This window comes from Passer montanus, unplaced genomic scaffold (genome assembly GCF_014805655.1).
Source record: "Passer montanus isolate IOZ18808 unplaced genomic scaffold, ASM1480565v1 scaffold53, whole genome shotgun sequence".
NCBI lineage: Eukaryota > Metazoa > Chordata > Aves > Passeriformes > Passeridae > Passer > Passer montanus.
The window spans coordinates 6,973,328-6,979,327 of NW_024370263.1; the positions used below are offsets into that span (position 1 = coordinate 6,973,328).

A 6,000-nucleotide genomic window follows, 5' to 3' on the forward strand; every position below is an offset into this window, starting at 1 on the left:
TCCACCAAACTGATTAAAAACCCCAGATTCAGCAAAACCCTGACGGTTTTCAGGAATCCAGAGCGCAACCTTTGCTTCACGGGAATACTGAGGGAGAGGTCGCCGCAAGAGTTCAAACCATAAATGCCTGTGAACCAAGGGGTTAGGAAACACCCACTGCACAGATCACCTCCAGCAGCACTGTCCTCTCCCGCACATTCTTGAGCTGACCCAAAACACAAAGTTCAGGGAGCAGACGCAGCCTGGGGCGCAGGCAGCAGTGCCTGCAGGGCTTCCAGAGGGTTCAAAGCGCTGCAAGCAGGGATGGCTTTGTTGGGTCAACACGGCCCCAGCCCGAGTCATGCAGGTTTTGCTGCTTCAGTGGTGCTGGCAGCAGCCCACATGGCAGGCAGCTGCCTGCACCCACTGCAGCCTGCTCTTTGTGCATTGTCAGGGCAAGGGAGCAGGAGGAAGGGCCGAGGGAGAAGAAGGAACAGGAAATTATAAGAACCAACAGAAAAAAAAAAAGAAAAAATAAAAAGAAAAGAAAAAAAAAGTGATCACTCCAGAGACCTCAGCTAGGGTTCAGAGAAACGTGCACTTGTTGCCTGCAGACACCCGGCTCAGTTACCTCCCGTAAATATTTACAGGGCGAACAGCACACGGCCCGAGGAGCCGGCCCCGCAGCCCGCGTCACGGCAGGAGCCGCCGTGCCCCGCACCGGGCACAGGGCCGCCCTCGGTGCCCCGGGATGCTCGCTCACTGCTCCGGCTGTGGGCCAGAGCCAGGCCCCCAGCGTGAGGGGGGAGAGCCGCGGAACACAGCGGGACTGAACGCCAGGGAGGAAAAACGAGGATAGGGTAAAAAAAGGCCCTTGGGTGCCCCCAGCCCGCAGAGGGGTGTCCCCGCCAGCGCGCCGAGCGCGGGGCTCCCCCGCGCTCCCGGGCGGCGCGATCCCTTGAGGCCAAACACAGCAAAACCAACGGGAAAAAAAAAATAATAATAAGAGAAAGTTTCTCCCCGGCGAGCAGCTCCCGTGGCACATTTTCATTTTTACGTAACGCGGCCGCCTTTCCCCCACCTGCGGGGAGCGGAGCGGAGCGGCCCCCTCAGCCCGGCCCGCCCTCACCCCGGCACCGGGGGCTCCCCCGGGGCTCCCCGCTCCCGACTCACCTAATCCCGCCGGCAGCTGCCGCCCCCCATCGCCGCCGCCGCTCCCGCTTCAGCGGCCGGCGGGGCAGCGCCGGGCGCGGGGACGCGGCCCCGCCATCTGCGCCGTGTTTATAAATCCAGAGCCATGGGGCTGCGAGCCGCGCCGCCCGCTCCTCCGCCCCGCACCCGCTGCGCCCCCGGCCCCGCGCACCGCCACAGCGGCCGTGCCCGCACCCACTGCACCCCCGGACCGCCACAGCGGCCGTGTCCGCACCCGGACCGCCACAGCGGCCGTGCCCGCACCCGCTGCGCCCCCGTGTCCCCGCCACTGCTATCGGTGCACCCCTGACCGCGCTCTGTCAGTGCCGCCAGGTACCGCGGTGCTGCCGGGGATGCCAGGCGTAAAGGTGCGGCGGGCAGCGTTAGTGCCCCTGCGTGTCGTTGATGAGGTTTTGGGTGGAAATCGGGGGTTCTCACTTGAGGACAGTCCCCTCGTGCCGCTGGTGTATTTCGGACACTTCGGAGGAGGGCACCGCTTGGCGTTCTGAACCCTGGTAAATTTCAGCCCCGAGAAATTGTCCAGAGCGTTACACGGCAACATAATTAAGAAACTTCAGTTTTCCCGCAAAAGGAAAGTGGGGGGCTTCAGGAGCAGACCCCGTGATGCACATTCCCAGCCCTGGGTTAGTGTCTGTGCTGTGATCCCGGCTGCATCAAAAACCTTCTCATCGTGGGATTTTTGCAGGAAAATCTTTACAATTTAACAAGCAAATGCCCACGGGAATCAGCGCTGAGGCAACCCAGGTCACCGACAGATTTTAACTAATATCTTGCTTTTCCACACTTTTTCTTCCCCTCCATCCTCCCAGGGAGGGGATGAGGAAGGTCATATCTCTTCAGCCACCACTGTTCTGCTGCACTGCTGGGTGTCCCTTCCTGCCACCCCAACAGCTGGAAAAGCATCCAGCAAACTGCTCCAGCAGCTGCAAAAACCTCCACGCGTCCCAGCCCGCTGCAGCAGGCAGATGCGGGCCTGCAGGGATGCTCTGGGCTTCTCTGCTCCAGCCATTTAGCATTTTCTGAGCTTTTTTTTTTTTTTTAATATCTGTGATGTCTCACTTAATGAACGGAAGGCACGTCCTGTACCACAGCAAAAAGACTCAGGACTTTAATTTTACAGGAGCCAGGCTTTTACATCCCAGTGACCTTAAGAACAGCATTAGAATCAAATGTATTTAAATAAACCCCTTAGGGTTGAACACACTTTCCAGCAACACCGAATACCCTGCCACAGCACAGATGGATTTTTTTGCCTGTTCTTGCTGTCCAGAAGGCCATGGTGCCAAAGGGAATCACCAGGCTGGTGTTGCAGTGGGAATAGGGGGTTTTGCAGTGGCATTGCTCTTAGAACAGTGGGGATTATTTCCTTGTGCATTTCCAGCTCTTGGAGCCTTGAGGCTTTTTGTTTTCAAGCTTTTTCCCTGTGATCATGGAAGCTGGAAGCTTCTTGAGCTGGAGATATCACAGATAAGATTGTGGCAGCATCTCAAGGCTCTGGGAGCTGAGACTTCAGGTGAGAAAGTCCATGGTGAGGCTGCCCTGAGCATCCTGGAGCAAAGGGAGTGCTGCTGTGGACAGCTGGACACGTACAGAGCTGTGAGACAGAGCCTGGCTGTGGCTGCAATCCCGGTGTATCTGTGCTGCCAGCCTGCAGATAGCTTACACAGATTTTCCTCAGCGTTTCACTTGGAAGCTGCCGTTGATAGCTATTCCATCAGATAAAATGGTAATGCGAGCCGTCCAGCAGCAAAGATGGGGATTTCAGCTCTCAGTGGAAAACTGGAGTCCTGCCTCGGATATTTGAGATGGCTTACGTTAAACTTGCCCCATTCCCGGTACAAATGCAAGAAAATTGGGGTGTTTTCTTGCTTGGGTTGACCTGAACTCCTCCAGGAAAAGAAGTGAGATGCAAAACAGGAGCCACCCTCCCTTTGAAACCACCCTCCGATAGAAAGCTTCGGGGGAAAGTGATTACATCTAAAGCAAGCCGTAGCCTTTAGCCTCAGTCAGCCTGGAATTGACTTTATCGGAGCATCAACCCACCAGGACCCATGTCAGTGAAAACTTTGGCAGGGTAAAACCCTCCACAACCACGAATTCCAGCACAGGGATGAGGGGTCTTGGACCTGCTGGTCCCAGGGAGGGACTGGGGGTGGGTCTGGCAAAGGGTGGAGGCAGCAGGAGGTTTGCAGCCCTGCCCTGCATGATGCAACGCAGCTGCCTCCAGAGCACCTTCCCACAGCCCTGCTGACCTGCCTTTACTTGCTCCAGGCATGAGAGGAATTCACTGGGACTCAGGCAATGTGAAGGGATGGATTTACCTTAGGGAAGTGGATCTGTCTCAGGGAAAAAACCAAGCAAACTAAAGATCTCTGCATGTTTCCCTGGAGAAGGGGGAAAGGCAAAACCCGAGGATGCAGCTGGTGTCATGGGGTCTCACTCCCACTCCCCACTCCTGCCTTTTTCTGTGCTCACCCTCAAACTGCCAAAGATTTACAGAAACAAATTATGTAATGTGAAATATCCCAAAGTCAGTGGCACTCAGCTACGTGCAGAGAGGGGGGAAATGAAGAGATCCTGGCTGGTGGCTGTAAACTGGGAAATTATTCAAGCATGACCAGGTTGCCTTCATCCCCGAGGTACAAGGGTGATCCCACCCTGTGCATCAGCCCCACCAGGGGACAGGGACCCCATCAGCACCCTGACACACTGCAATTGCAATGAAGTTCTGCTTTCCCAGCCAGTCCTGGCCCCGGCCACGAGGCTTGGCCTCTCTTTCTCTGGCCATTTGCTCGGCTTCCTCTCCCAAATAGCTGGGCTGAGTGGTCCTGAACGGCTGTCCCATTCCCTCCCATGTGGGTTTGGGGTGTGTTTGGGCACACTGTGCCAGGGCCAGCACTGGGTCATGCTCCACTGCCTGTCCTGTCCTCATCACAGACTGGCACACTCCATCAGCTCCTCACAGGTTCTCCAGGGGCTGCCTGAGATTTCAACACATCAGGGGACAGACAGGACCCCAAAAGGGTCACATCCCTCCTGAGGGGATCAGCTTTTAAACCCAGATAAGTGCAGATAGGTTTTAAATCCAGCTAAAAGCAGCAAATGCATTCTCCCCTCCCAGGTGCGTGGTGACCCCAGGGCTGAGCTGCTGTGGTGCACAGAGGCACCAGGCATCAATTTTGAGCCAGGGGACAAAGCTGTCCCTGTCCAAGCCAGCAGTGGGGACAGTGACAGGCAGGACACAGGCCCAGTGACCAGTCCCACGTGCATTTTAGCCTCCCCAATACACACCTCCAGCAGATGGTTGCTGCCTCCCAGGGTGATGGGGCAGCTCACAGAATAACTAACTAGTTTTTACCACAGAAATAAATGGCCACAGCTTTATTAAATCAATATTAATTCATAATCTTTAACAGACAATTATAGTTATCTCACACACAAAACTACCCACCTCTTCAAATCTCTGATCTGACAGGGTTATAATTAGCTTATTACTGGCCATACATCTGCTAATAACTTTTCCCTCAGCCCTGTGAAGTGAATTAAGGAGCGCTAATAAACCATGGCTGTTAATCCATTTATATGTCTTATGCTTTTGTCTAGGCACCGAATTTAAAGATACATAAAAAGAGGTTTTCTCCTTTCTTTCCTCCAAGGTCTGACTACGCTGCAGCCCTGAGCTGCTGGCTGTGGACAAGGTGGTCCTTTTGATGTCATCCTCATGGGAGCAGCGTGCAACAGGAAGCTTAGGAAAGCACTTTACAAGCTGAAAACCCTCAGAACATTTAAAAGCAGCAACATTTCCCCCAGTGCTTTCCTATTCTCAACCCCAGAGCCCATTCCTGCCGTGAGGCAGAGGATATTTGGGGAAGGTCCACTGGCCAGAGTGTGAAACCCCAAAAATACCTCATGGGGGGGAATAATGGGCAGGCAGAGAGGGAGAGGAGCTGGTTTGGGCTGGGCTCCCTGCACAGGGGCTGCCAGCACGGGTCATTAGGGGTAATGACAGTGGGATCAGCCACGGCTGGGGTGCAGGGAAGTGCTGATCTTGGTGATGCCAGCAGTAAGGGACAGCGCACAGGCACCGGGTGATGCGGCCACATAAAACCAGACGGCTGCCTGCTGCTTCTAATTATAGGACCCTGCTAACGAAGAGGGCGCTGATTAGACTGACATTGTCCCAGGAGATGGTTTTCTAGAGGGATCTGGCACCAGGGTTTGGGGGTGATGTGGTGGGGATCCCCACTGCTGCCAAGACCTGTCCCAAAACCTTCTCCTGCCCCATCTCTGCCCATACCCCAAGAGAAGTTTGTTCCCACCACGGAGGCACTCGGGTCAGGGGCTGGAGGGATGTCAAAGAGGAGCCAGCAATGATGTCCCCACGTATTCAGGCAGTGGCAGGTGGGAAAACCCTAAAATCCACCAGCAGCCCAAGAGGCTCTGAGTTCCGAGGCCCTGGAGAGGAAAGGAGGCTCCTTTTGAGTAAGAAATGCGGTTGAATTCACTCATGGGTGAATAATTTATGATGCTTACTGTAATGAGACATAAAAAAACATTCAGTTCTGGTTTCATCATATTTTTGGCTATGAGTAAAACAGTAGAAAATGATGAGGGCTTCCCACAGCAAAGCTGAACCCCTGAGACTGAAAGTGGTAGCCAGGCCACTTCTAACCCCTGAGCTGATCTTATGCATATTTTTGGTTGTGTTGGCACTTTTCCTCCTCCATGGAAGAGATCTGAAGTGTATTTTTGATGACAGCGCTGTCTCTTTCTCAGCTGAGCTCAGCTGGGGATGCAGGGAGGAGGACA

The 6,000-nt window shown here is 54.6% G+C and overlaps 1 protein-coding gene across 11 annotated transcripts in view; it reads right to left on the bottom strand.

Annotated features, from left to right (window-relative positions):
• The window catches only part of NCOR2 (nuclear receptor corepressor 2), a 226,887-nt gene extending 225,581 nt beyond the window's left edge, over positions 1–1,306 (bottom strand). For all 11 annotated transcript variants that reach the window (XM_039724633.1, XM_039724632.1, XM_039724631.1 and 8 more), the window contains exon 1: positions 1,153–1,306. The gene's annotated coding sequence lies outside the window, so the exon portion shown is untranslated. The remainder of the gene's footprint in view (positions 1–1,152) is intronic.
• Positions 1,307–6,000: the final 4,694 nt, after the last annotated feature.